A 15,281-nucleotide genomic window follows, 5' to 3' on the forward strand; every position below is an offset into this window, starting at 1 on the left:
GAGGCTACCCGGAAATTCCTGCATTATTCAGATAGTGCAGCATGTCCCCCCCAAGGTGATCCTGCCTATGACTGCCTGTACAAAATCAGGCAGGTCATCGATCACTTTGGGGCCAAATTTGTACAGGCCTATGTACCTGGAAGGGAGGTCGCGGTTGATGAGTCTCTCATTGCTTTCAAGGGGAGACTCCTTTTCCGCCAGTATGTTCCCTCTAAGCTGGTGAGGTATGGTGTGAAGCTGTACAAACTTTGTGAGAATACCTCAGGGTACACTTACAATTGTCGTGTGTACGAGGGGCGAGATTCCCGTATTGAACCCCCAGAATGTCCCCCCACTCTAGGTGTTAGCAGCAAACTTGTGTGGGACCTTATGCACCCACAGCTAGATAAGGGTTACCACCTGTACGCGGATAACTTTTATACTAGTATGCCTTGTTCCAGTCCATCGCCGCCAGATCCACGTCCGCTTGTGGGACCGTGTGGAAAAATCTGCGCGACCTCCCTACCCACCCTCTCCAGGTACCTATCCCCAGTGGAAACCTGTTGCTGGTCAGATATAAGGACAAGAGGGATGTCCTTGTACTGTCTACAATTCACGGTAATGGCATCACCCCTGTCCCTGTGCGAGGTACTGCGGCAATGGTCCTCAAGCCCGATTGTATCGTCGAGTACAATCGGTATATGGGAGGAGTTGATCTCTCTGATCAAGTCCTCCAGCCATATATCGTCATGCGCAAAACCCGGGCATGGTACAAAAAAGTTGCGGTCTACTTGGAACAGGTTGCCTTGTACAACTCTTTTGTGCTATCCCGGAGTGCTGGCAACACGGGGAAAGTCCTCCAGTTCTATGAGGCAGTCCTCAAGGCCCTGATCTTTTCTGACCAGGACAGAGCAGGCCGGAGTACCTCAGGAATTGGAGGCGCCCGGATCGTCCCTGGCCAACACTTTCTAGGTGTGGTCCCCCATACTGGAAAGAAGGGACGGACCCAAAAAAGGTGCAGAGTGTGTCACAGGAGGGGAAGGACACCACCAGTGTGACACGTGCCCTGATCATTCGGGCCTCTGCATTATTGGTTGCTTCAGGGAGTACCACACTTCCATGGAGTACTAAATTTATAATCCCCTTCCCCAATTTCAATTCCATTTAGCCACTGACAACCGGAAAAAAACTATGGTTCTCAGACTTGAGACACTAAAACCAAAAATAATTATATTAGGTATTGCCGCGTCCGTAAGAATCTGCTCTATAAAAATACCCCATGACTTAACCCCTCGGATGAACACGGTAAAAAAAGAATTATAAACAGTGCAAAAAAAGGTATTTTTTGTCACAAATAGTGTAATAGCAAGCGATCATAAAGTCATATGCCCCCCAAAATAGTGCCAATAAAACCGTCCTCTCATTCCACAAAAAATTTGCCCTTACCTAAGATAATCAGCTAAAAACTGACTCTTAGACTATGGAAATACTAAAATGTTTTTTTAGTTTTGTTTATAAAAAGGATAATATAGTGTAAAACCTAAATAAATAAAAGTAGACATATTAGGTATCACCGCATCCATAAGAATCTGCTGTATAAAAATACACTATGACCTAACCCCTCAGATGAACACGGTCAAAAAAATAAAATAAAAACTGTGCCAAAACAGCTATTTTTTGGCAATTTTTTTTATCTTAAACCGTTTTTTCCAGTCTCAAATCAAGGGTTAACAGCCAAACAAAACTTTATATTCATTACCCTAAGTCTGCAGTTTACAGAAACACCCCATATGTGGTTGTAAACTGCTGTATGAACAAAACGGCAGGGCGCAGAAGGAAAGGAACGCCGTATGGTTTCTTGAAGGCAGATTTTGATGGCCTTTTTTTTGGCACCATGTCCCATTTGAAGAACCACTGATGCACCCCTAGAGTAGAAACTCCATAAAAGTGACCCTATCTAAGAAACTACACACCTCAAGGTATTCAAAACTGATTTTACAAACTTTATTAACCCTTTAGGTGTTCCTCAACAGTTTATGGCAAATGGAGATGAAATTTCAGAATTTCTATTTTTGGTAACCTTACCTCACAAAAATGTAATATAGAGCAACCAAAAATCATATGTACCCTAAAAATAGTCCCAACAAAACTGCCACCTTATCCCGTAGTTTCCCAAATGGGGTCACTTTTATGGAGTTTCTACTCTTGGGGTGCATCAGGGGGCTTCAAATGGGACATGGTCTAAATAAACCAGTCCAGCAAAATCTGCCTTCTAAAAACCACACGGCGCACCTTTCACTCTGCGCCCTACCATGTGGCCGTACAGTAGTTTACGGCCACATATGGGGTGTTTCTGCAAACTACAGAATCGGGGCAATAAATATTGAGTTTTGTTTGGCTGTTAACCCTTGCTTTGTTACTGGAAAAAATGAATTTAAATTGAAAATTAGCCAAAAGATTTAAATTCTTAAATTTAATCTCCATTTGCCAAAAACTCTTGTGAAACACCTAAAGGGTTAATGACGTTTGTAATGTAAAATCAATTTTACACCTTGAGGGGTGTAGTTTCTTAGATGGGGTCACTTTTATGGATTTTCTACTCTAGGGGTGCATCAGGGGGGCTTCAAATGGGATATGGTGTAAATAAACTAGTCCAGCAAAATCAGCCTTCCAAAAACCACACGGCGCACCTTTCCCGCTATGCCCTACCGCGTGGCCGTACAGTAGTTTACGGCCACATATGGGGTGTTTCTACAAACTACAGAATTGGGGCAATAAATATTGAGTTTTGTTTGGCTGTTAACCTTTGCTTTGTTACTGGAAAAAATGAATAAAAATGGAAAATTAGCAAAAATAAATAAATTCTTAAATTTCATCTCCATTTGCCAATAACACTTGTGGAACACCTAAAGGGTTAATAACATTTGTAAAATCAATTTTGAATACCTTGAGGGGTGTAGTTTCTAGAATGGGGTCATTTTTGGGTGGTTTCTATTTTGTAAGTCTCACAAAGTGACTTCATGCCTGAACTGGTCCTTAAAAAGTTTTGCTTCTAAACTTCTAACCCTTGTAACGTCCCCAAAAAATAAAATGTCATTCCCAAAATGATCCAAACATAAAGTAGACATATGGGGAATGTGAAATAATATTTTTTGGGGGGAGGTATTACTATCTATTATAAAAGTAGAGAAATTGAAATTTTGAAATTTGCTAATTTTTCAAAATTTTGGGTAAATTTGGTATTTACCAATGGCCTGGATAAGTCAAAGCGTTTTAAAGTTATTCACACATAAAGTGACACTGGTCAGATTTGCAAAAATTGGCCTGGTCCTTAAGGTGAAAATGAGCATAAGGGGTTAAAGGGGCGGTCACTGTAAAAGTCACTGTTAAAAGGGCGGTCACTGTAAAAGTCACTGTTAAAAGGGCGGTCACTGTGAAAGTCACAGTTAAAGGGGCGGTCGCTGTGAAAGTCACTGTTAAAGGGGCGGTCACTGTTGAAGTCACTGCTAAAGGGGCGGGCAGTGTAAAGGTCACTGTTAAAGGGGCTGCCACTATGAAGGTCACTGTTAAAGGGGCGGTCACTGTGAAAGTCACTTTTAAAGGGGAGGTCACTGTGGAGGTCTCTGTTAAAGGGGCGGGCACTATAAAGGTCATTGTGTCATTGTTAAAGGGGCGGGCACTGTGAAGGTCACTGTTAAAGGGGCGGCCACTATGAAGGTCACTGTTAAAGAGGTGGTCAATGCTAAATGGGCGGTCACTGTTAAAGGGGCGGGCACTGTGGAGGTTATTGGTAAAGGGGCAGGTACTGTAGAGGTCACTGTTATGGGGAAAACTGTTGATATCTTTTTACGACACACGGAAACATAAAATGAAATAGATGAAATATACCTGTGCGAAGCCGGGTCCTTCTGCTAGTTTTATATATATATATATATATATATATATATACACACACACACACAATGAAACACGATGGCGGCACTGGACAACAAGAATGGCGGGTGCTAGGTCCAAGGGTATAGCTGCTTACCCAGTATAATAGACAGGAAACCGGACAGCACTCCAGATAAAAATAAGTGGTTTATTCACCCATGTGGTGTAGGCAACGTTTCAGCTCATACAAATAGCCTTTTTCAAGCAGTAAAATACAAGATAACGTGCCAAGTGCAATGAATTGAATACATATGTGCATCATCATATAATATACCAGTGGGAGGAGTAATGCGATGCATGGAAATCTGAAAAACAATAACATACCCTGTAGGAACACCTGAGTCCCACATGCAGACTACCGCCAAACTCGGCGTTCGGAAGATGCTACTGCGCAAGCGCCAGGTTGCATCAAAAGCCTACGACATGAGGTCACAGAGCGCCATTTGTGGAGCATGCGCTCTAACTATAATCCACTCGAGCGGCCATTTTACAATAGTTGAGGTATCTACTGCCATGCGCGCATGCCCATTTGTGCTAGATGCGGGCAGCGCCAACACGGAGTATGGTAGCTCGCCCAGGGTCATGTGTGCAGAGTATCTTGGAGGATAGATATATGGGGAGGCTGTACCTCGTCAAAGGTACAGACCCTCTACCCTAGTAGGCATGAAGTGTCGACAAACATGACGGGACACGCCACGCCTGTCTCCACAAAGCCCGCAAATCACCTCTAGTTTATAACCCCTGCCAGGGATCTCCTGATGACCCAGAGCTGACATTCCGAGAGATATATATATATTTGACACAACCTGGAATAAAATAAACATAAATAATGTTGATAACATAAAATGACATAAGCATGTGGACACAGTGTTCCTCTGCAGGGCCCGCTTGTTCCTCATTCTCCAGAATCCATCACATCTGTGAAAATATAAAACTAAAACTATAAGTGCTTAACGTAGCTCACAGATGTGATGGATTCTGGAGATTGAGGAACAAGCGTGCCCTGCAGAGGAACACTGTGTCCACATGCTTATGTCATTTTATGTTATCAACATTATTTATGTTTATTTTATTCCAGGTTGTGTCAAATATATATATCTCTCTCGGAATGTCAGCTCTGGCGCATTCCCCTTCTGCCGTTCCGCTCTCTACAGAATACTGTGCGCATGCCCAATTTGAACAAGGCGCACATACGCCATCTTGGTTACTGGTCCGATGCCCTAAATACATATACTAATACTATTCATATCGGAATACAGCCTTGTAATCGAGTATAGTGCCGCAAAAAGGTAGGGGCAGTCCCCTTCACAGGGCTGCAACCCTACTCTTCCATGTAACATCCCGAAGACCACCACATATCACGTGGCTATCTGGGGGGAGCACTATGAGAGTAATGCAGGCATCATCCTACTCAGGAGGGATCTCCTCAGGCCGATAAATCACTATATATAAAGGGCAACTGAATTAAGATGCTTAAAAAATATGGGCTGAACAAATAGAACTAATGCGGCTTATACCCTTTGGCACTCCTCATTCAGGGCAGCATGTATAAAATAAATCATTGCAATAAAGGTGCCGAATTCCCAATGCATGTGAAGAAGCTGTTCGACTTTGTTCTCCATCCCTGTTTCCTTCATATTGTGCAAGTGATCTAAAAAGAAAAAAGAACAATTATTTAAATATATTAAAAACATTATAGACATTATTATAGTTCTCCAAGTCTACACACCTGAGAACAAGACACAAGTCACAGGTCAAAAGAGGCAAAACACCCTCTATATAATATCCCCCAAATTATATTCCACGTTCAATCCATTGGGTTTAAGACTGTCCAACCGATGTATCCACAGTAATTCCCTGTGTTTCAACAACTTGAGTCTATTACCACCTCGTCTAGGTAGAGGTATGTGGTCCAAGATCCAACATTTCAAGTCATTCTCCTTGTGCCCTGCCTCTGTAAAATGTTTGGATACTGGCAGGTCAAGGCGCTTTTTCCGAATACTGTATATATGATTGAGGAGAGTTTTTAATTCCGTGGATGTCTCGCCCACATAAAGTAAATTACATGGACAGGACAACACGTATATAACAAAACTGGTATCACAAGTTAGGTGAAACATGATATCGTAGGATATACAGTACAGACCAAAAGTTTGGACACACCTTCTCATTCAAAGAGTTTTCTTTATTTTCATGACTATGAAAATTGTAGATTCACACTGAAGGCATCAAAACTATGAATTAACACATGTGGAATTATATACATAACAAACAAGTGTGAAACAACTGAAAATATGTCATATTCTAGGTTCTTCAAAGTAGCCACCTTTTGATTTGATTACCGCGTTGCACACTCTTGGCATTCTCTTGATGAGCTTCAAGAGGTAGTCACCTGAAATGGTTTTCACTTCACAGGTGTGCCCTGTCAGGTTTAATAAGTGGGATTTCTTGCCTTATAAATGGGGTTGGGACCATCAGTTGCGTTGAGGAGAAGTCAGTTGGATACACAGCTGATAGTCCTACTGAATAGACTGTTAGAATTTGTATTATGGCAAGAAAAAAGCAGCTGAGTAAAGAAAAACGAGTGGCCATCATTTACTTTAAGAAATGAAGGTCAGTCAGTCAGCCGAAAAATTGGGAAAACTTTGAAAGTAAGGGCTATTTGACCATGAAGGAGAGTGATGGGGTGCTGCGCCAGATGACCTGGCCTCCACAGTCACCGGACCTGAACCCAATCGAGATGGTTTGGGATGAGCTGGACCGCAGAGTGAAGGCAAAAGGGCCAACAAGTGCTAAGCATCTCTGGGAACTCCTTCAAGACTGTTGGAAGACCATTTCAGGTGACTACCTCTTGAAGCTCATCAAGAGAATGCCAAGAGTGTGCAAAGCAGTAATCAAAGCAAAAGGTGGCTACTTTGAAGAACCTTGAATATGACATATTTTCAGTTGTTTCACACTTGTTTGTTATGTATATAATTCCACATGTGTTAATTCATAGTTTTGATGCCTTCATAGTCATGATAATAAAGAAAACTCTTTGAATGAGAAGGTGTGTCCAAACTTTTGGTCTGTACTATACCTGACTTGTATAAATTTCTTCCCCTTGCGAATATATCTACAATTGACACAGCCTAGGCAGGGAAAACAACCCAGCCCAGGCTGTGCCAACATGGTCTGTCTCATAGTACCCTTGGAACCAATATCAGCCCTAACCAGCTGGTCCCGCAGGTTCCTAGACCATCGATAGGAAAACAACGGGGGATGTTTAAACTCGGGAATATTCCTACTGCAGGTACCCAATATATCCCAGTATTTCCTGATGATCTTATTAATGGAGGGACTTCATTGTACACAGAGACAAACAGGATTCTTTCTGGTTTCTGAGCAGTTCTCTGCTTGGACAGAATGTCATTCCTATCAAGGCTGCATACTCTGTCCCTGTGTTCAGACAGCAACCGATAGGGATAACCCCTGTCCCGGAACTTAGGCTAATCAGGAGTGCACGACTCGCTGGAGTGCCACATCTCCAGCATTGTAAATCTGCAAAAAAAGGGGGTTAGTCAGCACCTCCCAGTGCACAGGTGCACGCCGCCATGGCTATAATAAGCGTAGCAGTAGCACTATAATTTTGGGCATTATTGTACTTTATCTAATTTGCAGGGTGCTGCTGCATTGTCTCTTTTTTCCTCTAGGTCTTTGCCATGGCGGCGTGCACCTGCGCACTGGGAGGTGCTGACTAACCCCCTTTTTTTGTAGATTTACAATGCTGGAGATGTGGCACTCCAGCGAGTTGTGCACTCCTGATTAGCCTGTCTGCCCTATAGGCTGATTTTAATTAGTTTCAGTATAAAGCTGTAGCCTGCTCTCACTACATTCATTGGAAGCTGTCTGGCACAAGGAAAGGTATAGAGTGGGCTCGGCATACATGTTGGTACCTGCATCCCTTGTAATGGAGGCCATTATGGCACCAAAAATGGTGAAAAGCAGAGTGGATCCAGCATGCATGTGGATCCAACACTCCCTGAACTTTATGGCGGCTATTATGGCGCATAACAGGTAGTATTTAGTGTTAGGACCCGTCAAACAGAGATCACCTTGACGTACGGCAGACAGGCTCAGATGGTTTTGTACAAAATGCATTGGCCAAGCATCTCACTTTATAAATAAGTGTAGCATTTGCACTATAATTTTTGGCATTATTGCACTTTATCTGATTTGCAGGGTGCTGCTGCATTGTCTCTTGTTTTCCTCTAGGTCTTTGCTATGGCAGCGTGCACCTGCGCACTGGGAGGTGCTGACTAACCCCCTTTTTTTGCAGACACCAAAAACGCAGGCATAGAAAGAAAACCAGGAGAAGGCACTGTCCTTAAGGTCAATACATTGAAGTTTATTGAGTAGGAACTGGTGGTCTACAGCAGTCAGGGATCCAGATGAATGAATAGAGAGTGGTCACTGTTGCATTTGGCTGTCAGGAGGTCACTTTGTCACTTTGGATAGGATATAACTAACCAATTGTTGGAGGTCTGGCCAGTGGAACACCCACAAGATCCCGAGAAGGGGGGGGGGGTCCCACGTCCCTGTCATATGGGACTGCTGGAAATAGCAGAGTACAACACTGAGGTCTGGCCAGTGGAACACCCACAAGATCCCGAGAAGGGGGGGGGGGAGTCCCATGTCCCTGTCATATAAGAATGCTGGAAATAGCTGAGTACAACATTTAGGTATTTGCAGGCAGTTCCTAAGAGAATGAATGGATGGCTCAACCTGCTGCTCCATCAGGATGGGGACACCGGTCAGACCGCCAGCGATCACTTAGTTTTCCCCTATCCTGTGGATACTTGGCACAACCCCTATAAGTAGTGTTGAGCAAACTTGTGTTTCAAGTTCAGCTTACAAGGTTCCTGTTATCTAAGAATTCTGTTATGGATTCTGCTACCATGGACCATAACTTATGGTCTGTGGTAGCGGAATCCATAACAGAATTATTAGATAACCCGAACATTGTATGCTGAACTTGAAACACAAGTTCGCTCATCCCTACCTATAAGGACAGGAATTGCTAGGACAGGAATTGCTAGCTCTTGAGGAATTAAAGAAAAATGAAGATATTGTAATCAAACCTAGAGACAAAGGGGGAAATATAGTCATCCAGAATCAAGATGACTATATTGAGATGGTACAGAAATTACTTAGGGACAAAAATACTTATAAAATTCTCCCAAATGACCCCACAAAAGTATATATGGCGGAATTGAAAATTCTTCTGACGCTAGAGATAGGGATCTTATAACAAAGGATGAATTTCAATATCTTTTTAGGAAAGATCCTACAATTTCCACTTTTTACGCACTTCCAAAGGTGCATAAGGACAAAATACCAGTCCCAGGAAGGCCTATTGTATCTGGCAATGATAATTTAACTCAAGGTATCAGTGAGTATGTGGATCAGATTTTAAGACCTTTTGTCACCAGCCTCCCGTCTTATATTAGGGACACGAAAGACCTTCTCTTGAAAATTAATGATATGGTACTAACACCAAATACCATCCTGGCAAGCTTGGATGTTGAATCTTTATACAGTAACATACAACATGCACTAGGTATAAAAGCTACAAAAAAATTATTGAGCACTAAAAGCAGTAACTTTGCACAGCATAATCACTTAGTACTTTCTATGTTAGAATTTATTTTAGAGCACAATTATTTTATTTTTCAGGGTAAAATATGCCAACAAACAAATGGTATGGATACGTCATGTGCACCCACTTATGCAAACCTTTTTTTAGGGTGGTGGGAGGATAATTTAGTTTTTGCGGATGGGATGTCGTCATATACCTGCCACATCATTTTTTGGGGCAGGTATATTGACGACATACTCATCTCCTGGGATGGCGGTAAATCACTTTTTCACGAATTCACCCAAGCTCTTAATGATAATTGCATAGGAATGAAATTTACGTATGAGATTCAGGAGAGGGAAATAGTGTTCCTAGATTTAAAGATCAAAATTACAGAAGATGGACATCTGAATACCGAGATACATAGGAAACCGACCTCTACTAATAGCTATTTGCATTGCTCCAGTTGGCATCCTACACCTCTGAAGAGGGGTATACCCACTGGCTAATATTTGAGGGCTCGGCGGAACTGCTCAGATGAAGCCTCTTTCATGGGAGAAAGTGGACAACTACGGGAGAGATTCAAAAAGAGGGGGTATCCTATAGCCCCCATCAAAAGAGCCTTTAATAGGGCCAAGACCACTGATAGAGAGGACTTACTTAAAACAACTTCTATAAAAAAAGAATGAGATCATCAGATGCATTGGCACTTTTGACGGATACAACAAAGAAATTTGTCGTATTTTGGAAAAGTACTTGCACATTATCCAGACAGACAGAGATTTAAAATCAGTACTCACCCCAAATCCGAGTATCACTTATAGGAGAGGTCCTAATTTGAAGGACCAACTGGTCCACAGCCATCTGAAAGAAATAAAAACGGAAAATACATTATCAAGAGCCAAATATAGTGGGTCAACTCCACGCAGAGACTGTTCATTTTGTAAATATATCCCCCGTATTAAAAATTAATTAACCCTGGAGACAGGAAGGAATATAATATCAGAGAATTGATTACATGTAAAACCACAGGGGTTGTATATATAGCATCGTGTCCTTGCCCTATGGTATATGTTGGCAAGACCACACAGGAGCTAAGACGCCGTATCTCGGGCCACCTGAGCTCTATTGAGACGGGAAAAGACACCCCAATCGCAAGACATATCAAATATGTACATAAGAATAAAACATCAGTCTTGCGTTTTTGGGGTATCGAAAAATTAAATCTAGGCCCTAGAGGTGGCAACCTAGATAGGAAACTCCTGCAGTGTGAAGCACGGTGGATAGACAGACTGAACACAATGAGCCCCAATGGTCTCAATGAAGACTTCTCCTTTACAACATTTATATGAATAGAGTTGGAGACACACCATCCTCAATGCTGTAAATATGCCATGTGTATATACGAATGCATTTAAATTATATGAAATTATTTAGCTCTCCTTTTTCAGTAATAAATAATATATTTTTGAATAATAATAGGTAATTAACACATCAAAATATAGAAGTTGAGAACCAATAAGGCAGAAATATCCGTGAGTATATGACAGATGTATAGTACAGACAATCCCAATTGGGTCATAAAACCTATGCAGCAATGACATAGGAATAGTGACACCTATTATTTACAGGAATTTTAAGTTATGAGGTTTTTTTCAGTAGTATATAGGACAATGGCTAAATCTTTACAAAGTTTCCTTCCAGTCTGGGCTGGACCGATAAATAGGACTAATAACATGGGACATCTATAATTTTATGTAAAATATCTGCCACTAAAATCAGTCCTTAAATATCTATTGAAACCCTCAAAGGAGTAAAGATCTACTTTGGGCTCAGGTTCACCTATGTACTTGATCTAGGAGGGGGTATAAATGTGCCCCAGTGTATATCAGTATCGAGCGGACACCCTGAATCCAAGTTTAATGTATACCTGTAATAGTACCTTGTTCCAAATAATCTAAGTCCCGACGCATGCGCAAAGAGCGTCTTTGAGCTCCACTTTTAAAGTTCTGACGCATGCCCAGTGGGAATCGGGAACCAGACAAGCCGATGTCTAAGCATAAGCGCAGGCGCATAGGGCCCCCTTGGAATTGACCTCTACTAGGTGACATCATAACGGAGAGACGGAGCGGTGATTGGCCCGAGTGACGCCGACAACACGAGTGTTTAGATCCTGATTGGGTAAGATGGTTTGATGACCCGTCCCAGGATTATAAAGCATATCGCATAGCAAACACTCGTGTTGCCTGTAGCTCCATTCCCCTGAAGACGCCGCCGTGTGCGGTGAAGCATGTCGGGGGAGCTGCGTCGTATTACATTTTAAGAATATGTTAGGGATAGTTGATCTGTAGCACTGTGACCTGCAGACGCAGCGCGCTTCAGATCATATTACAAGGGTAGTATAGATATAGCTGGCTGAGCTGACAGTGAATAGATTGCTATACTATTCCAGCAGGATTATTTATTTAAATATTGATTGACATAGCGCAAAAGCTGATCAGCCAATATATCGTGCGAATGATAGTTTACAGTCTGGTGAGAGATAACACCAGCTGATAATCTAAAGTGAAACAAGTTTTAGAAGATACATTATATCAAATTGAATAAACATCATTCACAAAAGGATACAACTCTCATATAGCTAGTACATAGTGACACTGTCACAAAAATCTACCTCTTGTACTCTATTCCCCTCCATATATATTTTTAAAGCACTCTCAACAGTCTTTTTTTCTTTTTTGTGTATTGTGTATGTGAATAAATAATACAAGTTATGTTTTAAACATAGACCAGAAACAGGAATTATTAGTCCTATGACTATTGGATTATAACCAGATACTACCTCTACTCTATTTTTGAATCCACTCTTGGTTTTGGCTGCAATGATTGCATGAATGTATTTACTGATTGATCAGTTCAGTAGAAAGTAGCAGTGTCCAAAGCAACCACAAAAGGATACTGTTGCTGCAATAAACCTAACAGAAATTATTAAGAGCAGAAAACGACCAGAGTAGAGAACAGCCACAAAGGCACAACTATAACCAAGAGAAATAGTCAGGAAAGGACCACAGAAATGCATGTATAATCCAGAAGTAATCTTATAAGAGAAGCAGCTACAAAGGGCACGGCTAACTATCGCAATAAATAAATCAATCAATACCGGAAATAACCACAAGAGGGCAATGCTGTCTAAGAGCTTTGTAAAGATCTCACTAGGGTGAGCTATAAGCAATGCATTTTGGGATTTGTAGTCCTGGCGTCCAAAGCGATACTAAAAGTAGCAAGATACACACTGCAGAGGTTGTGTGGAACGCATAAACCGGAAGTGCTTGATCGGTGGAAGCTGTGGTTCCCGGGTTAGGCAGCTGGAGACTTGGAATGAAAATACGCGTTACTGCTGTTGTCACTGAGCCCGCTTGCGTCATTATGTGAAGTAGGGTCACGTGACTGGTTATTTGTAATTAGGTGCGAAGTAGTTCTGGAGGATGTCCTTCAGTAATATTTTATTAACCCCTTCACCCCTCCCCTTTAAATACATTTCATATATGGTTATGTTCTAGGTATAGATGTGACTCCAGGAGACTGAAGAAATGGCTGGGCAGTAAAGGAGTTCTGTAACTTCAGGTATCAGAAGTCTTCTCATCCTTATTATGGGTTCTCAGGTCCAGTCTTAGAAGTGTGACACCATCTATGGATTCTCCTCCTAACTCGCCAAGAATGGACAAGGAGGTCCCGAGGCCCATGATGGGCAGAATTCTAAACTTATCCTTGAAGATCATCTACCTGCTGACTGGAGAGGTGAGGGATTCTGGGAGGTATGTCACATGTCCTCCCTCCTACCTCTAGGACAGTGATGGCGAACCTATGGCACGGGTGCCAGAGGCGCCACTCAGAGCCCTCTCTGTGGGCATCGGCACCCTGGAAAAACTCTATGGTGTACCAACATGCCTTAGACTTTTCCTGCCATTCATCAGTGCAGGGCGCACTATGAACAGTACAGGCAGCGCACTGAATGCAGGCAGGCGATTATAGCTAAATGATAAAGTACATGGAAGATAAACTATATTGGACTGTAGTATTCAGGTTAGATTTCTGTGTTGGCACTTTGCGATAAATAAAAAGGGGTTTTGGGTTGCAGTTTGGGCACTCGGTCTCTAAAAGGTTAACCATCACTGCTCTAGGATATGACTGGAGAGGTGAGAGATTCTGGGAGTTATGTAACGTGTCCTCCCTCTTACCTCTATCTAGGATATGAACGGAGAAGTAAGGGATTCTGGGAATTATGTCACATGATCTCCCATTTACCTCTAAGGTATAATTGGGGAGGTGAGGCAGACCACGCAGCAGCTATGGGGGCCGCAGTGAACCAAAGGCCCTGCCCCCTAATTACACTCATTACTGTCCAGCTCCAGTAAAGTATCCCTATTATCAGTGGAGAAAACTAAAGGACCTGTGATGATGTAATTACAGGTCCTGTACATCTAGTAAAGGAACTGCACAAAGAATGATGTAGTTCCCAGGTTAGATCGGAGCATCTGCCAGGACATGTCATGACATCATCATAGGCCCTGTACATCTAGTAAGGGAACTGCACAGAGCATCATCACAGGTCCTTCAACCCCCAACAGCATGGAGAAAACCCTCAGGATGATCTAGCATAGAGACTAGAGTAGAGTGGTATAAGGAGGTCCTCCTCCTTTCTCTTCATCCCCCCACCTTTCCCTATTTTTACTCATATCTCACATATATACTGCTGCAGACATTTGAAACCAATATTACCTTGTGTACCTCACACCATAATGTATAACTGACCACATATATATATACACATTGCACTATTATACCTTGTACTTCTCACATCAGACAATCCAGACACAGTTACCACTAGGGAATAAACGCTTAGGCCTCATTAACAAATACGTGGATTTTCACGGACCACGGTCCGTGAAAACCCGTCCTGCTGAGTTCATGGCGTCATTGGTTGATATGATGCTGTGCGCTTTGTGCCGCCGACGCTGTACAGTAATACACTCATATGATCTATACAAGTGTATTACTGTAAAGCATCAGGAAGCGCACGGTGTCTTAGCAACCTATGACACTGTGCGCTCCTGCACTCAGCAGGACGGGTTTTCACAGACCGTGGTCCGTGAAAATCCACGTATTGTGAATGTGGCCTTAGGGCAGAGTTTATCATCCCCTCTGCACTTGCCACTTTCCAAAGCAGCGAGCGGTGAGGTGCTGGAGTAGGCAGTCCATTAAATGCATTATAATCTAGGCCAAGGAGCTGGCGTAGATTATAGCGGAGATCTACACCAGCTCCCTTCCTGGTGTACATCTACTCTTTGTTGCATGGACCTGCACAGATGCGGCACAAGTAATTGAGCTGCATCTAATGCAAGCAGGGAGAGATTAACGTCCCCTTAACCCCTAGAGGACATACAAGTACATGTAATGTATGTGGTCGGTAAATGACTCCGTCTTGAACTGGTTAAACCGTTTCATTATATTTTGTTGGGCTTGTAGGGATTTTTTGACAGTCATAATATGAAGCCATTACAGTGTGCCAGTGAAAATGACTTTTTCATGTGTGTGTATATTCATGGTATATTGTGTGTGGTTTTATCATTACACAGGATTATGGACCCCAGAGGAAGTCTTGGGAGGAATTTGCAGATAGTGGTCATTCCTGTGCAGCACGTAGACTAAGAAGCTCTTGGAGTCCCGTTAATGAGCTTAAGATCTTGAAACC

General features: G+C 42.4%; 1 long non-coding RNA gene across 1 annotated transcript; it reads left to right on the forward strand.

The window, feature by feature from the left end:
* The first annotated feature begins 12,856 nt into the window (after window positions 1-12,856).
* LOC122941379 lies at window positions 12,857-15,280 on the forward strand. Its single transcript, XR_006390439.1, has 3 exons — window positions 12,857-12,994; window positions 13,090-13,327; window positions 15,166-15,280. It is a non-coding gene; the product is annotated as an uncharacterized LOC122941379 (long non-coding RNA).
* Window position 15,281: the final 1 nt, after the last annotated feature.

The sequence above is a fragment of the Bufo gargarizans genome, chromosome 6, assembly GCF_014858855.1.
Source record: "Bufo gargarizans isolate SCDJY-AF-19 chromosome 6, ASM1485885v1, whole genome shotgun sequence".
In the NCBI taxonomy this organism is placed as follows: domain Eukaryota; kingdom Metazoa; phylum Chordata; class Amphibia; order Anura; family Bufonidae; genus Bufo; species Bufo gargarizans.